Below are 14,271 nucleotides of genomic sequence, written 5' to 3'. Positions count from 1 at the left end.
GTCTGTCACAAGAAAAAGTTTGCAGCATTCCGCAGACTACGTGCCGTTGGCTATTTTGACAACCTCTTCAGAAAGAAGCCGGTTGCCAATGGCTCATTCTGCACTTCTTTCGCGCTCCAGGTATGAGTGCATCATCCACGTTTTCACTGAACACCGGCGTGCCGTTACTTAGCTTTCGTCGAAGTTTGACTTTCTTGTAGTTTGGCTGTAGCAAATTTTAAAATCTTGTCCCATTCCCGTATCCGGTAGAGCTTGATGTGTCGAGTCGTCAGGTGTATGTTTTTCCCGTTTTCACAATGCCATTGGACGACCTCAATTTTCTTTGCCGCTATGAAAGAATGCATAGCCGACCTGACAACCCCAAAACAAATCGACAGTGGTGCGTGGCGACCGGGCTGATAGGGCTGCAAAGTAGGATTGGATTGGATTCCTTGGACTGAATTTCGCAGGCCAGTGTTGCCTGGGCACAATCAGCCTGGTACGTGATACGGGTGCGGTGCGGGAAGGGGGGCGCTTTCCCGGAACGGCGAGGAAATGTGAAATTTGCGGTGAAATTGGGGGGGACACTTGCTCAGAATTTCACGGTAAGCTTAAATTGTATCTTCATATTTTCTAATCTGTTTTATGCCTAAAAATAGTGCAACCAAATACTTCACTAGGGTGCTGTGGGAGGAGGGTGAATACACCTTACTGGGCACTGTAATGCAGTGGCTTTGGCACTGACAGGTTTGACGTCGTTTGTGTGGCTGGATTCGCCGAAGCCTGGGGTTTCCACCTTAAATTGGGTGAGGTGGCTGATGTCACCTATCATAGTGGAATACCAGGCAATCGGGTGTCTTTTTGTTGCCCATGGAGCTTGTTTTTGAAACTTAAAACAACATAAAATGGTTCATCTGGTGAATCAATTAAAATTGTGGCCACCTTCTGTATTGGAAAAAATGACCAGAGTTGATTTCATCTCATCAAATTGACGAGTTGTGTGACATGTGGGCAAGTAAAGGAGAAAGCCATTAGCTGGCTCAGAGCGTGTGAAAGGGAAGCACTCGATTGCCAGGCCTGCTCAGATAAACATGCATTTTTGTTTTGTCAAGCCTGTCTTGTCCTTGGAGGTGAGCTGTATGCACCGATTCTTACTGACGTCTGTGCAATGTGCGCCGTCAGTAATGTACCACTTGCGCATTGCAGAAGAACACTGGCTGGTGGTAATGTTGGTGTGGGAGTCTGTGTGTCGCACCATCAGGAGAGAATTTGGCACTCTAGATAAACTGTAATAGAAGTGAGTGAAGTAGGCTGTACATTTGCTCTAGAAACATGTTTAGTGCAATATTCATTCTCACAAAAAATGTTACCTTCGTCTACCAGTTTCAAGTTTGAGTCAATTTCATTGCAACAAGGGTACGGCTGTTCTCTTTAGACTTCATACCAATTGTCATTATGACAAGCAAACAAAGCAATGCATTATCTTTTTATGTTTATTTTTTTTTGTTACTATGAGAATTTACGAAATAGCTAACTTATTGCAAATGTTTTCAGTCATCTTGAACACTACATTTGCTTACCACTTTTGAGTTTAATGACGAAAACACCATTTTTATTGCCCGGTTGTGGTATGTTTATGCATGTTCTGTACAGTTGTGCACTGTATCGTTTTCACTGGATATATCTGAAAATGTTTATGCAAAGTAGTCATAATGAACAGTGTATAGGGTGTTTTCACTGACGTGATTTCGTCCACCATTTCGTTGTTGCGATCTGTCTGGAATGTGCCAAACTCGAGCATTTCAAGGATTTACATGCCTTCTCAAATGCGTAGAGCACCGCTGACATCATTTCAACCGGTTACGATGTAATCCTTCAATGTAGTAGATTTGTTTGAAAAACCAAACTAACAACAAAATGGCGAATTGACGTCATGCGCAAACAACCTATAGTAGAGTGCCTTGAATGCATTTGTGACTGCTGTCTTTGGCCATCCTATGCTGCTTATGCATTTAAGGTAGCCCCAAAATGGTGACAAATTATGTCGCAGGAGCTGGATGCTGTGTTATGTCGCAATCCTAATGGTTGGCCCTATGTGTTCCAGCGAATAATAGGAAACACAAGTGTCGCTCTTGTAGCGTCCCAACTCCTGGCTGCTGAATCTTCCATGGACTATCAAGCTGGAGACGAGCTACAGCACAACAGGGGCCTACCGCACCCGCCTTCTGCTGCTCTACCACCACCAGGATCGTGGCATGGAACAGCATGACACTTCTATGACGTTGTCAGGCAAAGATAGAGGGAACTAAAATGAAGTGACGATGAGCATAGCACTCGGGAACATGTTCTAGGCACCATTAGAATGTGCTAGTAGAGGCCCATTGATGTAGCCCATTAGAATGTCCCAATAAGGGCAAATACATCAGTAGGCGAATATTGGACCCATACACCAACATGCCTCTACTGAACCAAACACACAAATAGGCCTCTAATGGACCAATACACCAGTAGTCCTCTATTTGACCAATACACCAATGGGCCCCTATCGGTACTATAGGACCCACCTACTTTTTACAATAGGAATCTACTGGTCTATCAGTTTACTGGTTTATTATTGTAATTTTTGCTGGGGATGTGATAGCACATCTTTTATTGCATATGTTCCAATGTTAACTGCATATGTTATGAGCCTTACATATTGTTTACAGGTGTACTTTGATAATATTGACGTCAGTGCCATTTCTAACTCCAAACCCTCGATTAAGTAATCTTGTTCATTATTTCGAGCAAAAATAAATTATTAAATTTAGTTCAGTTGTACCACAGCTGCTGCCCTTGCCAGGGAGAATTTATTTGAGGAAGTATAATATCTGTAGCAGTGCCTCTCACCCTTGACATTTAGGCTGCTGCAAAACGTGGCACCAGCTGTTTTGTGTGTTTTCTTTTTGAGGAAAGTCTTTCCTGTAAAATCCACATTCAGGATCATTATCACAGCGAAATCTCTGGAGTGCTGGACACAATTTATGATACTTGGCATGGCACGGGTATAGTATTATATCAGTGCCCGGCGTCACTATTTTCTAGCGCCGTGTTTAATGCAAACCTTTAATGCATACCCTGATGATGGCCTTAAGACAAAGTACATTGGATAGTAATCACCCTACGTAAACGACATTTACATGCTGGTCCACGTCTTTCATCAGCCTGTATACGTAAATATCCCCATTCGATAATAATAAACCTACGTGAAAAACGTTTACACGCTGGTACACATCTTTCATCAGCATTTATGTAAATATTCCACAGTGAACATTAAAAATTGGCTGTATTTTCACATATGCTAGGAAATCTTGGACTATGTGAACACATGTAAAAAAAGTGAAAGCCGTTTACAACTTCCTGTAACGCCGAATTGGAGCGCAGCTCTTGAGGAGGAGGAGTGGAGGGTATATTCCTCCTCCTCCCTCGTGATCATGCCTGCTAGTCCTCCTCCCCCCCTGCTCCCCCTCCCTCTCCTTTACCCCTCCCCCCGAGGTCACGTGACCCCCCCGGACCATACTAGACAATGAGGGGAGGAGGAGGAGGGGGAGGAGGAGGGCAGAGGTCCGGGGGGTCACGTGACCTCGAGGGGACGGGATCACATGACCTTGGGCGGGTCGTCACGTGACTTCGGCGGGGGAAGGGGAGTCACCCCCCGGGGTCACGTGACCTTGGCGGGGAAGGAGAGGGGAGGAGGAGGAGCGGGGGGGAGGATGAGGAGGGGGAGGGGCGACGCCGACGCCAACGCCGACGCCGACGCCACACAGGCTGGAAACGGGTCATGTGACCCCCTCCCCCCGAGGTCACGTGACCCGCCCGGACCATACTACACAATGAGGGGAGGAGGAGGAGAAGGAGGGGAAGGAGGAGGAGGGGGAGGAGGAGGAGGGGAGGAGGGGGAGGAGGAGGAGGGGAGGAGGAGGAGAGGGAGGGGCGCGGTTACGCCGACGGCGACGCCGACGGCGACGCCGACGCCGCTCAGGCTGGAATCGGGCCCCTAAGAGCTGCGCTCTAAAAAAGTTCAGATGCATGTATGCCTTCTGCTATTACAACCCATTTTCATCACACTTCCGGCGCACCAAGGAAGCAATAGACAATGTGTTTGATTTTAGTTCAAACAGACCTGTTTAGCTGTGCAATGTACACTAATTCGGTTTGTACAGGCGAGTTATATGGCTAGTGGGACATAATTAGCGCGCCATGTTTTCGCATAAAACCGAAAAAATCAAACAAACATTTGCCAATAAAATTTTATAAAATTAGATTTATCCGATAAACTCACATTTTTGATGTCCCAGTGTAAAAAAGGAAAGGAAAAGAAAAAAAACAAATGCGTAAGCATGCCTTTCCTTTATCTGCTGAAAAAAGAAGTTGTCTTTCTTGGTGGCTGCATGCGATGAGTGATAGGAACCTTTATCTTGTTGCATGGCGGTGTATATTACTGATGGGGATCGACAGTTTGCCGAGGTTTGGTGGTATATTAAATCGGTTGGAACTTGGCGCTTGTCCTTGTCGTACGTGTCTTTTTTCGTCCTGTTTCAGTTCACGCCTTTTAACGTTTTAATCTGTATTCTGTAACTGAGTTTTGTCACAACACAAGGTCACTGTTCCCAAGGAGAGGTCATTCCTGTTTTTTTTCGAATCTCTGATAGTTGACAAAAGACGTTTTATTGTTTATCTTGTCTAGGTTTGTTGAGGACAACTGGTTATTATACCTCTCGGTCACGTCAAAGGCTACTGTTCCCGTTTGCAGTTTGAGCCATACTCTTTGTGCTCCTTAGTCGGGGGGGGGAGGTTTTGGTTTTTATAAAAGTAAAAAGTATGAACCAGTAGATTTTATGGGACTGTGTGCATGTGTCTGGGAGGGGGGGGGGAGCTGTCACCATCAGTACTGCACTTCATGCAGCCACAGGGTGAAATGGACGGGAAATGACTACATCTGGGTCTCTAGTGATTTTAGAGTATCAATGCCTGTTCCAGCAACACTTCTGTGTAACTTTTGTCATGGGAGAGTTGCGGTGTTAACAGTGGCAAAGACGCGAATGCCAAACCCAGCCAAATAAATATCATTTGATACAGGCACATTCTTTTGAATTTAGCAGACATTTATGCCCAAATGGCATTTATTTTTATTTTCAATTTTCCAAAATCGGGATTACAGCGAAATTAAACTTTGATTTTCATGCATTGTAGACGAATGGGTGTTAAATAGTAAAGTGGTAAATATAGACCGACACGCTGTTTACAAACAAGCACGTGTGTTCCCCCACACCAGGTGTGGGTACTGCGCGTGCACAGAAACCAAATTTGCGTGAAGTGAAAAGTATGCGCATGCGCAGTGCTGTCAACAGCGCCATTGCAGCTGCGTGACTTCAGGGCCGCATGTGGGTCTATATGTTCTTTTTCCAGCTTTCCAAGTGTTGGTCCTTGAAAACCAGGCAAACATCATCACGCAGCTTATTGAGCTAAGGAAGAGTGTTGTGGCTATCTCAGCCACGTTGGTAGCAGTTGCGCTGCCTCCAGACGCCCCCACGCTCCCTGCAAGCACATACGACGGCCTCAAGGAGGTTAACTCTTACGCTGCCTCGCAAGACAAGCTGGATGTTCTGGTGAGATTTTATCACAATTTCGGTGTATAGTTGCCATATTGAATGCGTAAATAATATTTGCACCAATTTCCTGGTTCCTCGCCATCCTGGCAACTTAACTTTATCAGTCGCGTATTTGTCCTGTGAATGACAGCATGTGTGTTTGTGATGAAACCCCATGGTTTGACAGAAGGGCAATGAGCCAGATTTTGTGCATGTTTCTATCTGTTCGTGAATTCATAAAAAAAAGCCTCAGTGCGGGGGAAAAAACATTGTTGTGCCCATTGTAATTTGTATTTTGGAATTGCAGTGGCTAAAATGTGCTTCATTTAAAACTATAATTTAATTTTTATTCAGAAGTAATGAACCACAATAACAGATGTTTGAGGAAAGCAGTGAAGTAATGTTTTTTTTATTATTGTGAATTTTTTTACGAGCTGATGTTAGCGGCTGTCATCAGCTCATTGCGAAAAATTTATTGCGCCAATGGAAGAGCCCACTGTAATGAGACATGACTAAGACCATTATGGTGATATCTTTGTCATTAATAGTGTGATATGGCTTTGCTCTCTTTAAACCAATCTGCGACATAAAAGGCAGGCAACCAAGATGGAACAAGCAAACTGCTGGGTGGCTTTGCAATGACTAAAAGCTATTTACTGTAAATGACTGAATTTCCACAAGCACCTAATTTTTACAACTTGCATAAATTAAAAAAAAATAGACCCTGCAAACACATTTTCCTGTGGTAACAAATCGATCCGTGCACTCATGCTTGTAGGTAATGGGCTGTGCCGTGCTTTTAGAAAGCGAAAAAGTTGTCGGGTATCAGTGTTATTGGTTGAGTTTTGAGTTTGACCAGATTCAACTTTTTCTAGCTTCTTGCAAAAAGTTTCACAAAGGTTCGATACAGGTTTGACTGATATGCGCATGCGCGACAGGCTGGAACTCTACTTATGATTTCCGGTTGCTGGGCAATTCACATTCTCTTGAATAACGGTGTGCCACACCTGCATGAACTCGTCGTGGCTAGTAGACCACATCAAATGCCAACGACAATATCGCCATTCATGATGCAGTGTCGCTCAATGAAGTCAGCAAAAAAGGAACGACGCATAGCCAATAGTTTGGACAAAGTTGACAGCGTCACAGGCACCAGGATGCATGTTTTGACATGTGCAGAAGCATCATGTTCGATGGTTTTCAGCAGTTTGTTTACGACCAAGACAGCGTTGCTCACTTCTAGAGAGCGATGCCTCCGAAAGGAAATTATATTTAATTGCGAACCAGCGCACAGGTAGGCAGTTGCTCAAAAATCCAAACACACAAAATAATGCACTCACACAGTGCTGTGTGAGTGTGTTTTCTGTGTGTTTGGATTTCTGAGTAATTGTCTGCCTGTGTGCTGGTTTGCAATTATGCCTTATCAACTCACCCAATCTGCAGTATTAACAGGAAATTACTGATCACTATCCTGAAAATGAGGTGAAGTGGAAATGAAATTTCATCAGCACCCCTACTGCATGCACCACATTTTCATGTACTTTTTATTTATTTCAGGGCTTTGTTTTCCTTTTCACCTGGCAGGTTATTAGCTTACAAGTAAATATAGAAGTTGCACACATTTTTGTCATGTGTAGTCGAGGCCCAGAGTTGTCATTCTTATATTTTATTATATGACTCTTGGGTTGTATAACGTTTTTGCGCAGCCCCCTGAAAGTTATATAACGAGGGTTCCAATGTATACAATATTGTTTCTCTTAGAATGCGCTTCAAAAAAGCAAACAGTGGATACCTCCTCAACTTGGAGGCAGATCAAGTACCAGAAAATACCAAGGGAGCACCCACCTTACTTTCACTGAGAACGGAGTTAATCTAAACATGCATGCTTGTCCACTAAAATCAGGCGCTTAACATAGAATTTGCAGATTTCCCAAGTTTGGGAAATGTTAATAGTGGGCACTTCCGCAGTATTTTACGGTAGTGCATTTCACCATGGGAAATGTACAGATTGCAAGATAAGTTTATTTATCTGATCATTAACTGAGGGCAATATTCTTGGGAAGTTCCGGTTATTAGAGGTCAAATCTCATAACTATACAGTGGAACCTCGAATATGCGACTTTCAGGGGACCGCGCAAAAGCGTCATATGATATGCGAGTCATATAATTAAAAAAATGATTACGACTTTGGGGCTTGGCCTCGCATGATAAAAATATGTGTAACTCCTTTCGTTACTTCTATGCTAATAACTTGCTGGGCGAAAAGAGAGCAAAGCTTTCAAATAAAGGCAAATGCAATGAAAGTGTGGCGCGATAAAGGCGCCAGTACAAATGTATTTTCACTTCACCTGGTTTTTAGAAAATCGATCAGTGATTTTTTTTTGCAGGCTGCACTCTTCAGAAGCAAGTTTGAGTAGGGCATGCAAAGAATAACGTTGCCACTGCCACTGCACATGCGCCTAACGCTAACCCCGTTTTGCACTTTGCGTGCACTATTTTATCATACATCATTTTTTGGAAATTGCATTCATACGCAAAGAGTTTTAGCGCTCCTTCAAAGAGGATTCGCAATGCGCGAGAAGTTGGCTAAAGCCAAAACGAGCACTGTTAGAAAATGGCAGCTGCTGCAGCTGCAGGCTGTGGCGGCTGCCGCCGTTTGGGCAATCGTCGTGAGCACAATGTTGGCAATATCTTTGCGACTGCAGTTTTCAATACTGTACGACGTTGCACTCTTATGGGAGGTACACGTCACAAACGGTTTAGAAGACTAGCAAGGTGGGCAATAATTGTCGGCTGCTTGCAACGCGCAAACGTTTCTTGGTGAAGGTATGGTGTGCGAAGGTGAATACACAAGACCTCTCTTGTCGAGGTGACGGAAATACAAATACATTTTTTAAATGTATCACGATACAGAGATACAGATACCTGAAAGTGTCTCCGAGATACTATAGTGATACATTTGTATCGTTATACTGCCCAGCCCTGGTTGGTAGTAATTCAGGATTTTAGGATTTCAGCTTTTAGTTGCCTAGTAATTGTTTTTCTTCTGTGTATTCGCTAGGTATTTTTGCATTTTGCCGCCCGTGCACAGGCAGGGTGAAGTGCTGAGGCTACTTGTGGCCACGTTTCGTTACTTGTGAACCCCATTATATTATTCCTGCTATTTAAATCATTGTTTTATTGAAACTACCTTTATTTTAAAACTTGCGTTTTGTCTTCTTTATTGGCAAGAGCCATGGTGTAGGCCAGTCGACTGATTGTCAGTTCTTTCTTTATTTTCTGTTTATAAAGACCTCGCCACGGTGTAGGCCGGTCGACTGATCGTCAGTTCTTTCTTTATTTTCTGTTTATAGTGAACCACGAACCTGTGCGCGTGCGACGGCTTACAGCATTAGGTGGCAGCGCTGGCTGATTCACACCAAGAGCGTTCTAATTGCAAATAAACATCTGCAGGTTTTTGCACTCTATGACCCTCTTGGGATTTCATAAATGAATTCCCCAGATCAATAACTCTCTTGCAACCCTTGACCCACTCATAGATCATGACTTTTCTGATTGCGGATGAGCCGTCTCAAGAGATCTTGGAGCGACCTGAATAGCGCCGAGCGCACATTTGGCTGTCTCTTTCAAATTTTCGTACCGAAACTCAAGCTTTGGACCTTCTACCTTTTTTCTTTTGGCCCACTGAGCGATGTGCTATTAGTAGCATCCCAATATAAATTGATTTATTCCAGCCCAAAATTTGTTTCATGGGCCTTTAAGACAGAAACGCCCCAGCGGTAACTGACGCGACCACGACCTAGTTACGCATTTATATTGATGTTTTAAAACAATATAATGCAACATGTCTTTGCAGATTTGTATTTACTGGTCATCAACGGCCTATCGGGTAAATTTTGAATAAAATCGAGAATGGTTATTTTTTTTTAATTGCCACACAAAAATTGCAAAATTTTGACTTTTTCCATTTTGACGAAATATCTGAGCACAGTGCAGAAAACGCTTCCCACTGTAGAACGCTAATTAATTTGTAAAAAGTTCACAAAGCATTAAACTCTCGATGCAAAAGGTTTCAGCTTTAGGACATAAATTTAAAGCAACTTAAAAATTCGCCGAAAAATGCCTCTTTATGTAAGATTTGCTCGAGAAGCCAAGTTTGGCATTTTATATCCCTTGAAATATATGGTCATATAAGTTAACTTGAAGTAATTCTGGTAGTAAAGTATGCCTGCAGTAAACGTAAAAACTGTTGACTGTGTACAAAGCTGCACTCTTTAGTCCTCCAGCCTTCAAAGTTGCGTCATTGCGCAGTTAGAAAAATCGCTTTTTCAACCTTCTCTCGAATGCGATTATTCTCACGAATACAAGGAAGTATCTTGCAAAAGTAAGGTCTGTCCCATTATTTGGACAAGTTTAGCTACCTCATGTAAAAATATGACTGAAAACAAAAAATAGGCATGACACCACCATGACCGTCCATATCTGAACACACCCTATGGCAAAACCTTGAGACATGCTTCGAACTGATTTGTGCATGAATCTATGATTTTGTTTTCCAAGTCTGCCAAATGAAGTGGGCCCGGTAAACTATGCACATGAATTCAGAAAAAAAAAGGAAATGGAGGCTATGGGATTCTAAATTTAAGTACTAGTTTAAGATTCTAAACTTCGATACCAGTTCAGGATTTTAAACTTCAAGACTTGGTGCGGCCGGGTCTGCACCAAGTCGTCGTACAATGCGTGACGTCGCGTGAGCCGGGGTTGCGTAATCAGGGTTCTTCTGTTGCAATAAATTCAGTTAAAAAGTCATTTTTGCCCTGCACCTGAAATCTAGCAGTTTTACGCAATTTATTTTGCGGGTTTTTGACTTTTGGGATGGCAGCACAGAGCAGCGGTGGCCACATTTCAGCTGGTGAGCTGCCTGTGGCTCTTTACGCGTGCAGGTATGGCTCGCAGCTCCCTGGTATGTCAATTCGCCCCCTCCCCAAGACCACAAGCGAAAAGACATAAAAGAAAGGGCAGTTTGTGTTTTCGCAGCCCAACTTCAAGGTGCTTGTTTCACAATTGGGGACACGTAAGAAAGAAATGTGATGAACAGCTGCTTTATGACTGGAATTCGCTGTGGCTATAAGTGAGGTGAAAGGAATTAAACAAGTACAATGCCTCCTGTTTACCTTTTTGCTGCGAATCTTGAAATGGTTATTTTTTTATGGCTCTTCACTCGTGTCCACAACGGCCACCCCTGGTTTATAATGTTTAATAAAAATAAGATTACATATATAAAGCCATACACTACGTTTGAGAAGGCAGTATATTTGAAGCTGTAGCATTCCAAGATAAAAAATCGTTCAGCCTTTTTACTCTCGTGAAGAAGAAAGACCAGCGGAGCTGTACTCGATACACTCTGTGCTTCTTCTTTGTCGTCGTCTGTTTTTCGCGCTGCTTCCTACGATGAATTCCCACCAACGTGCCCAACTATCCATTCTTCTATTATAGCTGGACAGGTTGGCGCCATCTACGAGTGACGGCGGAAACCACACTGGTTGTGTGCTTGCCGCCGTCGCTTATATATGGCGGTAACTGTCTAGGCAGGTTTGTGTCGACATACCGGACACGATCCTAAGGAACCTAGCCCTTAACAGCTCCGCTGTAAAAGTTGCCAAAAGAAGGGTGGGAGTTATGAACATTAGACAGCAGGTCATGCATTGGATTGGATTGGAAAACCTCTATTGCCAACTTTACCGGTATAATCAATGTGCTTTGATGTTTACTATATACACATTTATTTTAGTAGTCAATCATACCAGACAGAAATCATGAGAAATCGTGTAGTCTCCTGAAGCCTCTTTAGCATAATATGCAGGGTGTCTAGTGACCGGGAAAACCAGGAATTGTCAGGGAAATTTTAATTTTCGAGAAAAATCGGGGCATTGTCAGGGAAATTGTCAAAAAGCGAGCCCAGTCAGGCAAAATTAGCCGGAAAGGCCATCGAGTGCCCTGAGCAAAGACTTTAGGACTTGGGGGCACAAATATAGGCAATAAATTCTGCTTAGAGTGAGGCGTGAGCTCTGCTCCCCCGGTGTACAGTGCGCTGCCCAATGCAAACAGAACCGACAAATCCAGTCGAAGCAATGGATTGGATTGAGGGCGCGACACTAGGCTAGATCCAGTTAGAGCCTCCTTGTAGTAGATATGGTAACAAATGGGAAAGCCGCAGACTCCAATCCAAGCCTTCAGCCGAAAGTATCCGAAAGTGCGTCTGGCGGCCATGTTGCCATTTGGTTATTGACCTGTGTAGCTGAGCGTCGTGTTTTCATCGTGTTTCCGGAAGTGGCCTCTTCACTGACGATGTCAGCAGCAAGAAAGTGCTTGTTTAACGCGGACTGGACGAACCCAAATATTTCGGTATATGCAAGTTGGATTAAGCCTGCGCAAAATGATCCTCACAGTGCTCAATGCCTTGTGTTGTAATGGTCTTATATATTTAACCACCTCTAGAGTGGTCAGGGAATTTCACCTGAAATTGTCAGGGAAAGCCTGGAAAAGTCGGGGAATTTCAAAAGAATAATTTACGAGACACCCTGAATATCCCGTTTTTGTTGTGTGCAAGGAAAACGAAAATTCTGAAAATGTTTTGTTGGAGTGCCTGTGGACACTCTAAATGTGCTGAGACATACTGTTGAAAAAGGTTTTCCTATGCTGTAACATGTCCGACGTTTATTTGACTCGAGGTACAATCTCGAACTACCTCTGTGTATGACTTGTTTTTGTGCTCTACCTATTTTTTTTTTCCTGTGAATTTTTTGTTTTTGTTCCTCTATCCACCCTTGAAAAGAGTAGACAGCCAAGGGGATGGTTTGGGTAATAAATCTGACAGGTTGGCTAAGAAACCTATTTTTTTGGGATTTTTGACTATCTATTTGGTACAGTCACCTATCATAAATTGCCAGCTTCTGGGCGATGTACGAGATTATACCTTGACATGGCTTTTTCCTTTCATTAGATCTGTCTGAATTTGGGTCTCATGGTGGTTGTGTTTCGTACAGGTCCAGCACCTAGCCCTTATTGGAGGCAACGACGAAAAAGACACGACACACCGGGTCCTCTGTGCCCTTGTCAAGCACGACCTTGCCCTCAGGTTGAGCTGGTGTGGGTCCGGGGAAAAAAAGAAGCCTTTGGAGATCTCCAAAACCTGCGTACCGTCGTGCTTCGTAAGTAGTCCTTGAGCTTATTTAGGGATGCTGTGTGATGCAACGCTTGTCGCACAAATTACCTAACTATAAAGGCTGGCTTAGGCATTAACATTGGTTACATCCACAGTGACTAAAATAACGAGCGACAGAGGCACCAGGACAATTAAGACACTTTGATGATTTCCTGAACCCACTCGAATTGCTTATGTTGTTCACAGCAGGCAGTTGCCTCGGTGACAGCTGTTTGCTGGTTTGTACCGTTGGTGTCCTCTTGGTTGCTTTGAATTCAGCCATCACTACTGGCTGGACCAAATAAAATACAGAGCCCAGGCTCATGAAACAATCTTAAAACAAAAGATGTGTGCACTACGAAACCTAACAATAAATCCGTACTCACAAATCAAAATTATCGTAAGTTTTGCATAAGTTACGATTGAATCCTACGACAGCTCCAGGAATGTCTAACACACTTTTAAGGATCAGATTAACATTACCGAACGCGTCGATTACATTGTGGCAACGACCAACGGGTATTAATTTTTCTGCCTACTATCCACGAGCTTAGAGCAGAACAAAGGAAAAAGAAAGAAGTGCTCCAGATAACGCTGCGGTGGTGAAGGCTGGATCCACAGATCACCAGATAAAGCTTCAATTACAGTGCCAAGCGGACGTGAAGGGCCAGCTAGGAACACTAGGCCTAGTAAGGCACTCAATGCAACATTGCTTCAGACTATCTGCCAACTGCCTGCTGCCTTGCTAAATAGAAGGTGCCTGCGGAATTATATTATTTTTTTAAGCGCATCTTATCTGTGTGAATAGCCCCAGGATCGTGTCCGTTGGCAAATAAATGTCGACACAACACTCCTTACAGCACCGCGGCCACCAGACACCCAGCTTGCCAGTTGTCTGGTAGCCACCATCGCTCATTGATGGCAAGAACCTTTTTAGCATTTCCACTCTGACTTGCCAACTTGCGGCCAGCTAATACTTCATTCCCACAATAGTACAGCTTCGCTGGACTTCCTTCTTCACCAAAGTGGAAAGGCTGAAAGTTTTTTTAGGTAGAATGCAGTCTTATCCCCCCGTCGTGCTCTTGTCAGTATCAGGGTGGTTGGCAGGAGCTGCTGACTTTCTCATTGATTCGATCTGCTGTCTTGTGTGACAAACAGCTCAAATAAATACCATATTCGCGACTCCAGCGACCTATAGGGGGCGCCACCACCAAACAAACGTGGCGGCTGGGTCCAGGTCGTGTCGGCTCGGCCGGGCCGCCTGAACGGGTGGCGCATTCAATTTAACATATTTTCTTTTGTTTAATGCCCAATTTTATAGGTATTTGAACTCAGACGGTTAAGTGTAGCCGGTGCACATGAACTTGTAGAGCATTGTTTTGTATTCCCGGTGTCTTTTGTTCTTTTCGTGTCAAACTTTCATTGCAGAGATTTTGTTCAAAACCGAAACTATGGGCT

At 43.7% G+C, this 14,271-nt stretch overlaps 1 pseudogene; it reads left to right on the top strand.

The window, feature by feature from the left end:
- The first annotated feature begins 330 nt into the window (after positions 1–330).
- The window catches only part of LOC115313977, a 45,054-nt pseudogene continuing 31,113 nt past the window's right edge, over positions 331–14,271 (top strand).

This window comes from Ixodes scapularis, unplaced genomic scaffold (assembly GCF_016920785.2).
Source record: "Ixodes scapularis isolate PalLabHiFi unplaced genomic scaffold, ASM1692078v2 PGA_scaffold6__148_contigs__length_123643588, whole genome shotgun sequence".
Taxonomy (NCBI): Eukaryota; Metazoa; Arthropoda; class Arachnida; order Ixodida; family Ixodidae; genus Ixodes; species Ixodes scapularis.
This window is presented reverse-complemented; position numbering and strand designations above follow the sequence as displayed.